The sequence below is a fragment of the Pongo pygmaeus genome, chromosome 3 (assembly GCF_028885625.2).
Source record: "Pongo pygmaeus isolate AG05252 chromosome 3, NHGRI_mPonPyg2-v2.0_pri, whole genome shotgun sequence".
In the NCBI taxonomy this organism is placed as follows: Eukaryota; Metazoa; Chordata; class Mammalia; order Primates; family Hominidae; genus Pongo; species Pongo pygmaeus.
The window spans coordinates 61,689,463-61,706,696 of record NC_072376.2 but is presented as its reverse complement, the minus strand read 5'-3'; positions in this window follow the sequence as shown (position 1 = coordinate 61,706,696).

Here is a 17,234-nt window from a genome sequence, read left to right as displayed (position 1 = left end):
TATTGTCCTGCCAAAATTTTCCAAAATGCTGATGATTAGGCCCATGTTTGGCAAAAGCCTATGTGTCTGTACTCCATAACACTGACCAGTAAAAGGAGGAAAAATGCATTTGAAATCAGTATGATTTTATTTCATTTAATCAAAGGCTAATCATTACAAAAGCAAATGATTTGATTGTTTGGTTGTTCAGAAAAAAATTGTAGACGGTGGCTGTTTCATTAAGCTTTTAAAAATAAAGGAAACTACAATAAATAGTTACAGCCTGTTTATGTCCACTTTCCTAAGTTTTAATACACTACAAAATTCAGCTGACTTACTGTTCATATAACCAGCTTAAGAGTGTAAGTGGTAACTTGGAAGATGACATTTGGAAAAATAGACTGCTCTCTCAGCCCCATGAGGCTCACTGAGCATGAAACGACCACTGGCACCATGGTGGCCTCGTATTATCAAGTAACTGGAGTGAAGTTGATATACCAGCAGTAGCTGGAGTCGGGTTCTGACTCATAAAATAGACCTTTTCATGCTCTGTTACGTTCTCATTCAGGAAAGCTACCATATGTAAAGAACTGTGTACATAAATTTTGGAATATGATTTCTTGTAGCTTTTGGATAACTGTTATGAAACTCACAAGGCAAAAAAAAAAATTCTATTTCAACAAAATTATTTTTATTGTATTTTGAAAAATGCAATTTTTTAAAAAATCTCAGTTGTTTATAAATATCATTTCCATCAGTCTTTTACATCAAAAGTGATATGTTTAATATACACTTACTATGTACCCACAACAATTAAAAATAACAAATTTTAAAAATGCTGTTTCAAACAAACATTGATACTTGTATAAAGCATCTAAGATGGCTTTAGCAATATATATTAATATATAATACATTTATATGGTTATGATAATAACTTAGAATAAATACTGTTTGTTCTAAGTATTATTTATTCATTCATCCAGTAAATATTTATTGAGAGTCAAACATGTAAAGGGTACCATGCTATTAATTAGCTTTGAATTTAACTTCCAATTGGAGTGAGTAGATAAAAGCAACTTTTGTTATGAATGAAGATTTACATAGATCATTCTTTTAGTCACAAAAGTGGAAGGGAGAATTTGTGAGAAGAATAAAAAATGTATATCCTTATCTTTCTCCTTCTAAATTTCAGCCTGTCAAGATTTTCTATGTGTGGGACAGAGTTGCAAGGAAGACACAAATAATCCCACTCCTGTTTCAGGACCCCACTGTGCACCAGCTTTTATTTTCCCACCCCTACAGATCATAATCTAAGTTGCTAAGTGAGTGAAAAATAGTGGAATAAGCTTTGATCACAGGGCTGGCTCCTACATTTCCTTTAAAAACTGTCTGAGCATTTCATCCTTCATCTTGTGCCTTTCTTGGGATAAGAATGGTGAGTTAGAAGAATATTGACTCTTAGGAAGTCTCTGAGTAGCTGGGGAATTGTGACATTCAGCCACTCTAGAGAACCTTATCCTTAGAATACTGATACATACTATTGCTTTGGGAAGGTGAGATATGAAGATGAATTCATCTTCATTGATATTTAATTACACTTTGAGTATAAGTTTTTCTAATCCATTGACACACATCCCTTTCAATCACACTGACACTTATTTGACCATAATCTGATTGAGAAACTCAGTGTTAAATATGAAAATGAATTTTATTTTCTTTGTCTATAAAGGTCAGAAAAATTTATCAACAAGTTTCCTTAACCTATATAATTCTATGTGCTTCCTTTCACTGAAATAATTTATTTTGCCCTTGGGCCTGACAACTTTAACATTATCCCATTGATTTCATTATCCATTATTTGTAACCACCTGGATTATGCGTATTTGTAATAATTTTATTTGGTTCATGGAGTTAATGGGGTTAATCTTTAAAATTACAGAAATATATGGATTATTTTTTGAGTGTTTATGAACATTTAAAAATTGTCCTCTTCAAATACTAAAATATTTCACTTATTCTACTCTCTTGCTATTTTTTTTACTTTCTTGTTTAGTTTTTAGTGCTGGGTTATTTTGTCATTAACTTTTATACATTCCCATAGTATTGTATATATACGTTTTCCAAAAATACTGTATAAAATGTATTTTACTGATTATGTAATTACTACATATCTATTGTAAATACTTTGGAAAATTCAGAAAAAATACACAAAAAAGAAAGAAATCCCTAGTATAATGTTATCATGGAAATACAACATTTAGTTTTTGTCAATGTAAAACTTCTGTTTATTTAGCTTATTAGCACAGATGTATAACCAATAAGGAAGTTCGTTTCAATAGTTACTATTATCGACATACTATGTACCTTGCACGGTGTTATGCACTGTGAAAATAAAAGCAAGGTGCCAGACTCACAGACTAGTTAACAGAGATAAGGCAAAGAGATATAGGACAATAGAATAATTAAGCACCAGTGTAATTGGTTCATATAAATGAAGGATAAATGCTTTTATAATAACTTCCAATTAAATTTATGTAATTTACGATTATCTTAATGAGCTTTACCAAAAGCACTATTTAATTGTGGTTGCTTTTGCTTTTAAGAACAGTGCAACATAGACAGTCTCTGTAGGTTCAACAGCAATTTCTTGTCAACAAAAACAGCTGTACTCAGTGAAATTTCAAGAGACATTTTCTAAGTTAATCAGCTTGGAGGCTATGAAGAAGTAAAAGTAGGTGTTTTCTTTCATTTCTTCTAGTCCTCTTAATCATCATAGTTACAGTAGTTACAGGACCATAGAGTTAGAAGAAATGTCCATAATTATTCTAAATCCTCTACTTTAGAAATGAGACAGTGGAGGCCCAGAAATGCTACCTTATCCCATCTTATCCTTTCAGAAAAAATGGTCTAGTAATGCAACTGTTACCTTTGATATTGTGAATTCCATAAGGACAGGTACTCTTCTGACTTTTTCTTTGTATATTATTGGCCAAAATTATACCTCATTTAAGTTCTTACTAAATTGAATGAATGTAATCACATCTCTGTAAGACTATATTCATTCATTTAATTTTATAATATTTTCTCATGTATTTACCTATGCATTAACTTATTTCTCATGCACTTTTAGATAACCTATTCATTGTTAAGTACCCTATTCTTCCTAGAAGTGCAAGAATAAAATATATGTTCTTGGCTTTTGTATAACACAAAGTTTAAGGTAGGTATCAGATTTGCAAGTAAGGTTTTGGTGTAATAAAGTTTGTAAATTCCATGCCTCCATCCGGGGTCTAAGTATTATTATTAACATGTCTCTTTGATATACATTAATGTTGAGAGCATCTGTTGCCATCTCGTATTATTCTTCCCAAGTTAAAAATATCTTATACAAACTATTGTAGTTAACCCAGTACCTCTTGTTGGCAATGCAGATACTCTATAAAAGTGGAAAGCCTTCCCCACCTCCACCTTATTTCCTAATATTCAGGCTTTGTGTCACCTTCCTCGTTATAGCTGAAGATGTGATACTCTTATGTCCAACTGTCTTCTTTGACATTAAGGATGAGGAGTGCAAAGAGAGGAATTGTCTTTTTTTGTTTTGTTTTGTTTTTATTTTTATTTTTATTAATTTTTATTTATTATTATTATACTTTAAGTTTTAGGGTACATGTGCACAATGTGCAGGTTAGTTACATATGTATACATGTGCCATGCTGGTGTGCTGCACCCACTAACTCGTCATCTAGCATTAGGTATATGAAGAATTGTCTTTTTTCAGGCCTGTGGGCTTCCCAGGAGGGTTCAGCATTAGAAATGGACTTCCATAGTGTGCCTGTCTCCCTGAATGACTCAGCAATCAACAGATCACTCTCAAAATGTGTGGGACAGCTTCCATTCAAGAGTACAGAGATTTTGGTCAGGCATAGTGGCTTGCACCTGTAATCCCAGCACTTTTAGAGGTTAAGGAGGGCGTATTGCCTGAGGCCAGGATTTTGAGACCAGCCTGGGCAACATGGCAAAACTCTGTCTCTACAAAAAACAAACAAACAAACAAAAAACAATTAGCCAGGCTTGGTGGCACTTGCCTGTAGTCCTAGCTACTCAGGAGGCTGAGGTCAGAGAATTGCTTGAGTCCAGGAGGCAGGGGTTGTAGTGAGCCGAGATGGCACCACTGCACTCCAGCCTGGGTGACAGAACAAGACCCTGTCTCAAAAAAAAAAAAAAAAAGTACAGAGATTTCAGTTGTTCTTTCTCAAAGCTCCCAGCTTCTTTTTTCACACACATTTGTCTCTATATTTTATTTATTTATTTTTCACTAGAAAAAATTACTTCTGAGATTTCTGACAAACTAAAGATGCTACACATGATGCCTCCCCCATTCTTTTGACTGTTTCTGTTGTTTGCTGACTTAAGTATGTTGAAAATCTTTCAATTTTATGTGACCAAAATGCTGGGTGAAACACAGAGTGAAAATCCATTTTGTCCTATGGTCCTGGATAGGAGGCCATCCTTGGTCACCATGGGCAATAGTCAGGCCTGACGTTATCTTGAGAGAAGGATCCTAATGATCTGCAACAGCTGTGGCACCTGCTTACTCACAAAGCTTTCCTCCTATGGATAAAAGACAAGGATCAAGAGTACCAAAATATTTCAACAATCTAGCTATCCCTCTTCCTAGTCAATGATCTTAAGCCCTCCAAGAGATTACAGGACCCTTAGAGAATAGAATATGAGACCTCAAGAAGCAAGTTTAGAAGGGAAACTGATACTTTCAGAACGTTGTTCTGTGCTCTAATTCTCAGAATCCACTAATGCTATGCCTTGCCTAAAACTATTTCTGCCTTATTGCTTTCTACTCTTTTCCTTTTTTCTGAAAGCAGTATTTTTATATAGCAGCCATACTAGAAAAGATATTCACCAAAATGAGATATGGATGTCTGATTATAGTATACTTCTATTCGTATTTTATTTTTTAGAACTAAATCATCTATTAAAATAATGCTCATTTTAGAGAATTCTTAGGAAATATTATTTACTCTCATCATCCAGATGCAGACATTCATGGTCTGGAATATTTTTATAAGAGTTACACAAAAATGACTGTCATATTTAAATAGTCATCTGGCTGTCCCTCCTGAGTTTATACTGTGTATCTTTAGAAATTAACAATTTGCAGATATATTTAACTAAATATGGAAGCGGAATCAATTCTCCATATTTGTTGACTGACAGAATGGTGGAACAATAGCGGCATTACCCCAACAGTTATGATTAGCAGAGCCCTTTACCTTTTGATTCCATAAAAGCACACAGAACATGTTAATGTAGATATAATGCAGTCTTCAAAGGATTAACATTCCATTTTGCAAAAGATATTTTCCAGAATCTCGGAAGTAGGTAACATCTTTTTAACTTTTTAAAAACTTTTATTTTAGTTTCAGGAGTACATGTGGAGTTTCTTTCTATAGATAAATGGCATGTTACAGGGGTTTGGTGTACATACTATTTCATTGCTCAGTTAATAAACAAAGTACTCAAAAAGCAGTTTTTTGATCCTCGCTTTCCGCCCACCGTCCACCCTCAAGTAGGCCCCAGTGTCTGTTGTTCCCCTCTTTGTGTCCATGTGTATTCAGTGTTTAGCTCCCACTTAAAAGTTTTAGTTCTCTGTTCCTGCATTAGTTCTGTTTGGATAACAGCCTCCACCTTCATCCATGTTGTTGCAAAGGACAACATGGATCTTGTTCCTTTTATGGCGGTGTAATATTCCATTGCCTATATGTACCACATTTTCTTTATCTGGGCTACTGTTGATGTGCATTTAGATTGATTCCATGTCTTTGCTATTGTGAATAGTGCTGTAGTGAACATACACGTGCATGTGTCTTTATGGTAGAATGGTTTATATTCCTTTTATTATGTACCCAATAACGCGACTGTGGATCAAATGGTAGTTCTGTTTCAGGTTCTTTGAGAAGTCACCAAACTGCTTTCCATAGTCGCTGAAATAATTTGCATTCTGATCAACAATATGTACGAGTTCCCTTTTTTTTCCACAGCCTTGCCAGCATTTGTTACTTTTGGACTTTAATAATTGCCATTCTGACTGGTGTGAGATGGTATTTCATTATGATTTTGATTTGTGTTTCTCTAATGATTACTGATTATAAGAATTTTTGCATATACTTGGACATATATATGTCTTCTTTTGTAAACTGTTCATCTCCTTTGCCCACATTTTAATGGGGTTGTTTGTTTTTGGTATGTTAATTTGTTTAAGTTCCTTACAGATTCTAGATACTAAACCTTTGTTGTATGCATAGTTTGCAAATATTTTCTCCCATTCTATAGGTTGTCTGTTTACTCTGTTGCTAGTTTCTTTTGCTGTGCAGAAGCTGTCAGTTTAATTAGATCCCATTTGTCAATTTTTATTTCTGTTGCAATTGCTTTGGTGTCTTTGTCATAAAATCTTTCCCATAGCCCATGGGGAATACCACCCATAGCCCATAGGGTGGTATTTCCTAGGTTTTCCTCAAGAGTTTTTATAGTTTTAGGTTTTACATTTAAGTCTTTAATCCATCTTGAGTTGAGTTCTTTACATGGTGCAAGGAAGGGATTCAGTTTCAATCATCTGTATATGGCTAGCCCGTTTCCCCACTACCATTTTCTGAATAGGGAGTCCTTTTTCCACTGCTTGATTTTGTTAACTCTGTCGAAGACCAGATGGTTGTAGGTATGCAGCCATATTTCTGAGCTCTCTATTCTCATTGGTCTATGTATCTGTTTTTGTACCAGTTCCATGCTGTTTTGGTCACTGGAGCCTTGTAGTATAATTTGAAGTTGGGTAATGTGATACTTTCAGATTTGTTCTTTGCTTAGGATTGCTTTATCTATTTGGTCTCTTTTTTGGTTCTATATGAATTTTAGAATTATTTTTTCTATCTCCGTGAAAAAATGTCATTGGTAATTTCATAGGAATAGCACTAAATTTGCTTTGGGCAGTATGGCCATTTTAACTATATTGATTTTTGCTATTCGTGAGCATGGAATGTTTTTCCATTTGTTTGTGTCATCTCTGATTTCTTTCAGAACTGTTTTGTAATTGTTGTATAGAGATATTTCGCTTCCCTGATTATCTGCATTCCTAGATATTTTATCTTGTTTTGTGGCTATTGTGAACAGGATTGTGTTCTCAATTTAGCACTCAGCTGGGACATTAATGGTTTATAGAAATGCTACTGATTTTGTAGATTGATTTTGTTTCCAGAAACTTTGCTGAATTTGTTTATCAGATATAGGAACTTTGGGGCAGACACTGTGGGGTTTTCTAGGTGTAAAATCATATCATCTGCAAACTGGGAGAGCTTGACTTCCTTTCTTCCTATTTGGATGCCTTTATTTATTTCTCTTGCCTGAATGCTCTGGCTAAGACTTCCAATCCTATGTTGAATAAGAGTGGTGAGAGAGAGCATCCTTGCCTTATTCTGGTTCTCAAGGGGAATGCTTCCAGCTTTTGACTATTCAGTATGATGTTGGCTATGAATTTGTCACAGATGGATCTTATTATTTTGAGGTATGTTCCTTCACTGCCAAGTCTGTTGAGTTTTTTTAACATGAAGGGATGCTGAATGCTATCAAAAGGCTTTTCTGCATTTACTGCAGTGATTATGTGGTTTTTGTTTTCAGTTATGGTTATGTGATCAATTACAATTATTGATTTGTGTATGTTCACTCAAACTTGCATCCTAGTGATAAGGCCTATTTGATCATGGTGGATTAGCTTTTTGATGTGCTGCTGGATTCAGCTTTCTTGTGTTTTGTTGAGAATTTTTGCATGTATGTTAATCAAGGTTATTGACCTGAAGTTTCCTTTTTTTGTTATCTTTGCCAGGTTTTTGTATCAGGATGATGCTGGTCTCATAGAATGAGTAGGGAGGAATCCCTTCTCCTAAGTTTTTTGGAGTAGTTTCAGTAGTAATGGTCCCAGCTATTCTTTATATATCTCATAGAACTTGGCTTTGAATTTGTCTGGACCTGGGCTGCTTCTTGTTGGTAGGCTTTTTATTACTGACCCAATTTTGAAATTTTGTATTGGTTAGTACAGGGTTTGAATTTATTCCTGGTTCAGTCTAGGAAGCTTGCATATTTCCAGGAATTTATGCATTTCTTCTTGGTTTTCTAGTTTGGGTGCACAGACATTTTTGTAGCTGTCTCTGATTCTTTTTTGTATTTATGCGGAGTCAGTGGTGATGTCCCCTTTGTTATCTCTGGTTGTGTTTATTTGGATCTTCTCTCCTTTTTTTATTATTCTAGTGGTTGATCTATCCTATTTATTCTTTCAAAAAAAAAAACAATTTGTGATTTTGTTAGTCTTTTGTACGGTTTTTCATGTCTGTTTCATTCAGTTCAATCAAAATAACTGATTTTGGTTATTTCCTGTCTTTTGCTAGCTTGGGGTTGGTTTACTCTTGTTTTCCTAGTTCCCATAGGTGTGAAATTTATTTGGTTGTTAATTTGAGATCTCTCTAACTTTGTGATGTGGGCATTTTTTAGTGCTATAAACATTCCTATTAGCACTACTTTAGCTGTGTCCCAGAGATTATAGTATGTTGTGTGTTTGTTTTCACTAATTTCAATGAAGTTCTTGATTTTGGTCTTAATTTTATTGTTTACCCAGAAGTCATTCAGGAGTAGATTGTTTAATTTCCATGTAATTGTGTTGCTTTGATCTATCTTCTTAGTATTGATTTATATTTTCATTGCTCTATGGTCCATGAGTGTGGTTAATATGATTTGTTTTTTTTTTTTTTTTTTTGGATTTGCTGTTAGTTGTATTATAGCCAATTGTTTGGTTGATTTTAGAGTATTGCCACATGCAGGTGAGAATAATGTTTATTCTGGTTTTTCGTTTGTTTGTTTTTTGTGTGGCAAGTTCTATAGATGTTTGTTAGGTCCATTTGATCAAATCTTGAGTTCACTCGTTCAGCCACATGACTTCTCTGTGTTTCCTAGGGTTTGCAGTCAAACTCCCTCTTAGTTTTCTGCCTGGGTGATCTGTCTAATACTGACAGTGGGATGTTGAAGTCTCCCGCTATTATTGTAGAGTTATCTAAGCCTCTTTGTAGGTCTCAAAGAACTTGTTTTATGAATCTGAGTGTTCCTGTGTTGGGTGTATATACATTTATGATAATTAAGTCTTCTGGTTGAATCAAATGCTTTACCATTATGTAATGTCTTTCTTTGTTTTTTTTGATAATTGTTGATTTAAAGTCTGTTTTAATAGCAACCCCTGCTTTTTTGTTTGTTTTGTTTTTGGTTTGCTTTGTAGACTTCATCCCTTTCTTTGAGCCTATGGTTGTCATTTCCTGTGAGATGTGTCTCTTGAAGAAAACATACAGTTGGGTCTTGTTTTTTTTTTAATCCAATCTGCAACTCTATGACTTTTAACTGTGGCATTTCACCCATTTAATTTCAAGGTTAATATTGATATGTTCAGATTTATTCCTGTTATTGTGTTGTTGCTGGTTATTATGCAGACTTGATTGTGTAGTTACTTTATAGTGTCGATAATCTATGTACCTAAGTGTGTTTTTGTGGTGGCCAGTAATGGTGTTTCTTTTCAATGTTTAACACTCCCTTAAGTACCTCCTGTAAGGTACAGGAGGGAATTTGTCTGGTGGTAACAAGTTCCCTTAGCATTGGTTGTCTGAAAAGGATCTTATTTCCCCTTCATTTATGAAGCTTAGTTTGGCTGGATATGCAATTCTTGGTTGTAGTTCTTTTCCTTTAATAATGCTGGATATAGGCCTCTAGTCTCTTCCGGCATGTGGGGTTTCTACTGAAAGGGCCACTGTTAGCCTGATGGAGTTCCCTTTGTTGGGGATCTGACCCTTCTCTGTAGATGCCTGTAATATTTCTTTCTTTCATGTTAACCTTGGAGAATCTGATGCCTATGTATCTTGGAGATGGTCATCTTCTATAGTATCTCACAGGGGTTCTCTGAATTTCCTGAATTTCCCTCAAGGTTGGGTAAATTTTTTGTGAATGATATCCTCAATATGTTTTCAAGTTGCTTGTTCTCTCTCCCTGTCTTTCAGGGATGCCAGCGAGTCATAAATTTGGTCACTATACATAATCCGATATTTCTTGGACATTTTGTTCATTCTTTTTTCTTTATTTTTGCCTGTCTGAATTGATTTCCAGAACAGTCTTAGAGCTCTGAGACTCTTTTCTCAACTTGATCTAGTCTGCTGTTAATACCTTCAGTTGTACTATGAAATTCTTGGAGTATGTTTTTCAGCTCAATTAAGATCAGTTTGGTTCTTTCTTAAAATGGCCATTTTGTCTTTCAGCTCCAGTATCATTTTATTGTAATCCTTGGATTCCTTGGAGAGGGTTTCAACTTTCTCTTGAATCTTGATGATCTTCATTCCTATTCATATTCTGAATTCTGTGTCTGTCACTTCAGCCATTTCAACCTGGTTAAGAACAATTTATGGGGAGCTAGTCATTTGGAAGAGAGAAGACACTCTGGCTTTTTGAGTTGCCAGAGTTTTTGTGCTGGTTCTTCCTCATCTGTGTGGTCTGGTGTTCCTTTAACTGTGGTGTAATTTGAGTAAAGTCAGTTGACTTCCTTTCTGGTTGTTTTCAGAAGGCTGAGGCTTTGCGCTACATCTTGATTCGTGGTTGAATTCTTGTCCTTGGTTTCTTGGGAGCAGGTGTGTCAGCAGAATATTTTTGGTGTGGCAGTTTGGGCTGTTGCCCAGTAGATGGCGGATAAGCATAATGGATGGTAGGTAGGCACTCATTCAGCCACATGGTTTCTCTGTGTTTCCTAGGGTTTGCTGTCAAGCTGCCTCTCAGGTTTCTGAGTGTGGACTCCTCTCCCACTCAAATGCTGGCTGCAGATCTTGGATTGGCACTTTCAGGCTGTACACCACACCGCAACCCTAGGGTGAGCTCAGGCTTTATATTCCCTCTCCAGCTTGGAGGCAGCAGGAACAGGGATCTCAGCAGTGGCCGTGGCAGAGGACCTTTCACTTGTCCCTTGAGATTCCGCCCCAGAAAAACACAGAGCCGCTACCAGTTGGAGCCATCAGCCCAGGCTGGGGCGGCTGTGTCGTTGGCCCAAGACAGGGCGCCCTGCCTAGTGATGAGTAGGGGTGTGGAGTGCTTATGGGGAAGACAGACTGGATTCTTCTCCTTAGGGCGTCTGAGGCTTGCTCGAGGTGTGAGTAAAGCATCAGGGTCTTTGTACCTTCCCCAGTCCAAGGGCAAGAGGGGCAGAAGCGTTGCAGTAGCGGTGGCAGAGTGGCTTTCATTTGCCTCTGAGAGCTCCACCCCAGAGAAACGTGCAGAGCCGCTGTCAATGGGATGTTCAGCCAGGGTGGCTACAGCGTCCGCCCAAGCTGAAGGCCTTACTTGGGGGTTGGGGGCTCACAAAGAAGAGATACGGAGTTCCCTGGCGTGCTGGTGGTTCAAGTGAAGCCCTCCTATCTTTGTTCCTTCCCCAGTCCCAGTACAGCAAGGGCAGAACGGCTGCAGTGGTGGTGGCGGAGGGGCTGTCATTGCCTCTGGGAGCTCCATCCATCCCAGGGAAACACAGAGACACTACCAGTGGGAATGCTTAGTCGGGAGTGGGGCAGCTGGTCTTCCATCCCGAGGGGCTGGGGGAGGTGCTGCCTGGTGAACAGAAAGGAGTGGAGGCTCACAGGGAAACGGGGAAGAGAGCCTGGGCTCCTCTCCTTAACGGTGGCTTCAGTGTGCCGGAGATGTCAGCAATGCAACCTGGCCCGTTTTCCTTCTTCAGCCTGCGGGCAGTAAGGGTGGTCCTGCTGCAGCTGCGATGGGAGAGGGGCTGTGGGTTGTCTCTGCTATTCTCTCTGCCCCCTCCCCAGAGAAAAGCAGAGCCTCCACTGACTGAAGTGATCAGGCCGGGGAAGGGGGGTTGTGCTGGGAGCCCAGGTCAGGAGGCCCTGTGCAGTGAGGAGTAACAGGGGCAGGGAGCCGCGTGGAAAACTGGCCACCTTTTCCTAAGACAGCCTTGCGGTGCTGGGGGCCTGCGTTAGTCCTTAAACACTTTGCTCCGGCTGAGCCTGAGAGCAGCAGGAGCGGGACTGTGGAGCAGCAAAACCTGCAGGCCAGCCAGTGCTCTCTGGGATCACTGTCTCAGGGAAGGGCAGGGCTACCACTGGCCTGAGAGTACAGGCGGCACTGCGGTGGTCACGCCAGGCTCCCAGGCCAGTCGGCCTTGTCCATCCAGGTGCAGTGGAGTCGAGGCCTGCGGCCTGTCGCTGCTCAGCCCTTTCCTAGGGACGTGTGAGGGAGCCTGGCCTCCACTGTTGCTGGAGCTGCAGCCCCTGGTTGCTACCAGAGTACCCAGGGGTCCAAGATCCCCGGACTCTGCGTGTGTCTGAACAGCAGCTCTGCCCGGACTCCTCGTAGCTCTCCGTGTCAATCAGGAGGCCCTGGCTGTGCCAGGGGGTTCATGGTGGTTCTCCTGAGTCCAGGGTTGCAGAGGTCTGGAAGAAGTGTGGGACTCCGAGGGCTCTCCCTTACTCACCGTTTCCCGGCAGTGGGGAGCCACCCCCTGAGTCTGTGCCAGTCCTGAGGGGGGTGGCTGTCCTGTCTCGCTCTTCTCTGTTCTTTGTGGATTGTGTTGCTTCCTTGATTAACCCCAGTGTGTCCGCCTGGCCCATCCAGTTGAGGAGCTAGTGCTCACTTGTTCCTCTTTCTCTTTTCCATGAGCGCAGTGCACAATGGCTGCTTCTACTCAGCCAACTGGGGCCCCAATCTCAGTATTTTCATTTCATTAGACTACCTAGGAAAAAAATGAGTAAAGTGGTTTTGGCCATTGGACACTCACTATGGTAGATTTTGCAGGCAGAACAACCTTCTTGATGGTTCCACATATGGAGTGCACAGACATTAGAAACCCTTATCACATATATTCTGGTAACTTTCATTTTGCATAAATATTCTGTCACTTTTATCAAAACGGTTTTTTATCCTTGATTTTTTTCCCCAACATTGTATAAATAGGATATCCACTCATTTTGTAAGCTATTTAGGTCAGCCTTCCAGAGACAGTAAAATAGATAATGAATTTCCAAGTTATGTACAAAATAGTATAGCAGCCCAATATTTTTGAAAGGCACATTGTTTTACATAGAAAATAAAATGAAATAAATGTTTTCTCACTATTGATAGACTCACACCTTTACTGGCACTGTATTCTTTTATTAGTTGACATTGATCAGTTATTCCAGAAAATATGTTCAAGGTTGTATTAACTGACCTTTGTTGACTCCATGTGTCTATGGAACTTTATATATATTTCATAATATCTGACTTTAGAACTTAACGTATTAACCAACTATTGAATCTGGATTATATAAGTCATTTTGTATAACATAGCCTTTGAAATATACACAACCAGGCTCAAGGCTCTTGTGTTCCTTGTCTCCTCTCTGTCTTTGTCTTTATACCTGTGGACCAAAAAGTGCATGGGCCTGGTATCCTGGATCCTATTGATTATGCAGATTACATCGATTAGTATTTTAATCATTTATACTTCTTAATTGCTTCTGCATCTGGCAGAAAACATTAGAAGCAGGCATTAATATTTTGTTATACAAGTCACAGGAGGAATTTAGTAGAAATTCTTTGACTCTGTGTTTCTGACAGAAGTGAGTAAAGGTAATACATTTTTTTTTTAAATGTGTCTCCAAATGCCAACATCTGCTCAGGAAGAAAAAAAGGACATTTGTCCCAATGTTTGCATTATTTCCTAAATATAGAACTCTTTGAATGATTTTTAATTAAATAACTATTTTTTGAAAAGACTTAATGCATATAACATCTAAATAAAGAAAAACATAATTTATATAACTAAACAAAGTGCTGTATGAGTAAATGCTAACAGATTGTTCACCTATAAGTGCCTACAGCCTTCCTACTTTAAGCTTGGGGCTACATTCTGGATTCACACATTCTTTGCCCAAAGGTAAATTATTGTTAAAAGGTAAAGAGAATATCTATTCAGCTGTTTTTGGGTGAGGATATGATGTATTTTAGCTATACAAGTAGTGTAAATTTTAGTGTATACATTTTTACTTTAGATAAATTTAGAAATTGAAGCCTGACCTATACAGATTACTTAAGTTAAAAATGGTTTGCCAAATTTAAGTATAGTAATCTGAAGCATGATAGATTAAATGTAAAATTCAAGATCTGAAATATACTTCCCTTGCTTTTTAAGAAAAAAGTATCACCTTGGGGAAAAATATGTCTTTTCAAATCAAAGTTTAGATTATACATTGTAATACAAAATTTTACCTTAAAATAAATACAATTCTTAAGTTCTAAAATGAAAAAGTAAGCAGTGAAACAACACTTACATGTGTTAGTATCACTGTTATTTCAGGAAGCAAAGTAAGAGGGTGTGAACATTTCTACACATCAACATTCACAAAAGTATCTCTGTAATGTAGTGGGTGTAAGAATGACTTGATAGGACTTCAGAAAAATGTAAATCTCTGTGATTTCTCCTGGGGATTCTGACTCCTTAGTATGCAGTAGGGCCCAACAATCTGTATTTTAAATAAACAAATCATATAATACAGAGACCACTTCGAGACTCACTGATATGGGAATGATTTTCTATTTTTCCATGTATGTGAGCTTTAATTTTAAAATCAAATATATGTCTAATTCTTGATATGATTTATTTTAGAAATTGATTTCTCTTAATTACATCAAAGGAAGTTTTGTTGTTTTGTTTTGCTTTTTGATGAGTCATCATAGGTATTTGGAAATAATTCCCAACATTATAAAGAAAAACACATATTTTTCAAGTGACTGCTGTTTGTTTGCTACTTTGGTAAGCTATGGCAACCAAAATGTTAAAAATCCCTGCTTTCTGAGGGTGTTTAATCTGGCTAGGTAATTAAAGCACCTAGATAAAAATGTTAAAAATCCCTGCTTTCTGAGGGTGTTTAATCTGGCTAGGTAATTAAAGCACCTAGATCAAAATGTTAAAGAGTCTAAAAGATTATAAGACAGTATATTCTAAGACTCTCAAGACCCCACTGGTAAATAGAGACCATTAAATTAGGAATCAGAAAACATGACTTTGGTTACTCTCTGTGCCTCTTAACAGTTCTCCGCTGTGTGTAAGTCTTTTAACATTTGCACTGAATCTACCTTGTATCCATTACAATTAGTATGAAAATACTCCACTTTTATAAATCACTAGCTTACAGTGGGATATGTGTGCAATAATCTGTATAAAATATCATGTTATAAATAATTTAGTAAATATATGATAATATGATTATTAAGGGTTTTAGGAGTTAAAGGCTAAAATATATTAAAATGCTAAGGTAATAGAAGAATGTATCGGAAAATTAATGCAAAGAAAAGATTTGAACGACTAGAAAAATAGTGAGCACAGCTGGTTATGAAAAAGTGTAACTCTGAGATACTTTTGTGAAAATTCTCAAAAATATTTGTAATATTAAAGCAGAATTAGAGAGATCTCCCACACACTATAATTTAAGGCATTATTTTAATAGTCTATATGTTCTTTTTATTGTCAGGGTTATTCATTACCTATATATTTATATATACAACATAATTGTAAATTAATATCAATGAAATATTATACATGCATAAGGGAATGAATTATGGTTACTAAGGGGAACCTTAGTTTAAATTTCCTTGTTTCATTATATGAAAATCTCAACTTTAACAATTTATTCACATAAAATTTTATTTTAAATTCACACACATTAATTATATTGAATTGAATTGTAGAGATCATTACCTAGTCTTATTTCTGCTAATGTTTCTACTTACTGCTTATAAAGAATTCTGAATCTAAAATCAGTATGTTAATTAACCAATGTTTGTCAAATAGATCTACAAGTAAATCACCACATTAAAAGCTTTATGCGAGGAAGCAAAAATAAGATAAAGCCCTAATGTTTAAGGAGCATAAAATCTAGTTGTAGGGATAAAATATGCACGGCAAGATTTGTATGGCAATAGAATCACTGTGTAACTAATATTAGCAAAGTTGACCAGATAAAAGTTACAGCAGTTCAAAAGTGAAACGTGTCTTATAAACCGGACTACCCTGAAAAAGTGGAAGGCTTGACTCACATGTTCAAGATAGGCTTTATATTGGCAGAGAGGGCATTTCAGCATGGCCCACTGGTATGTGCAAAATAGAGTGATAGCAATATTGGAGTAAATAGCACAGGGATTCTTCTCAACTGGGCATCAGAGCTTATGGCTTAATGAAGAAATGAGCTCCTTTTCTGTGTTAATCATTCTTCAAATATGGGGCAATCTCTGTGCTTCTGGTCTTTGCACTGGTTCTCTAGTCCCCCTGCCTGTGTTCCTGCAATTATTTGCTGACTCACTTTGTTTTTTTCGATGTTGTTGTTGTTGTTGTTTTTGCTGCAAATGACAAGATTTCATTCTCTATTGTGTCTAACTAATATTTAACAGTGTGTATATACCACATTTTAAAAATTTATGTATCCATTGATGGGCGCTTAGGTGAATCTCTCTCTATTGTCTTCTGTGCCATCCCTTTAGGATCTACCAGTCTGTCTTCATTTTTACTTATTTGCTGGCAGATGACAAGAATTGATTCCCCAGATCAAATTTCAGAAATCTCCCAATAAGAGAATATCATATTAATGGTTTGATGTAGTACCTTACACACACACACGTATCTATATGCACACACCACAAATATCATTGTTAACAGTTTGATATAGTACCACACACACATCTATATGCACATACCACTTTTTTAAATAATAAAATTTGGTTGTTACTTTTAACAATTTTTTTTTCCACATAATAAGCTTCCTCCTGGCATGTTTATTCTTTGCTTGTGAATGAGGCTTCTCAAACTTTGGTTTCCTAATCTGCAAAATGGGGCCAGTAATAGCTCACAAGTTTATTTTAAGAATTGAATAGAATGAGATGACATTTGGAAAAAGCTTCAAGCACAGTCTCTGGGCCTCAGTACCTTCACATGAGTTATTATGTCTCTAAATTTCCAATTGCTGAGCTCTGACCTATATGGATATGTTCCATGTCTTCCTCTTAGATTCTTTTTGCAAGACATCTGCCCGAGGAATGACTAGAAGTTGCCAAACCCATTTGTTCACTGATTCATACTCTCACATAACCTCAAGCTGTCATTTTCAGATCATACACACCCACATAGCACATCTCTA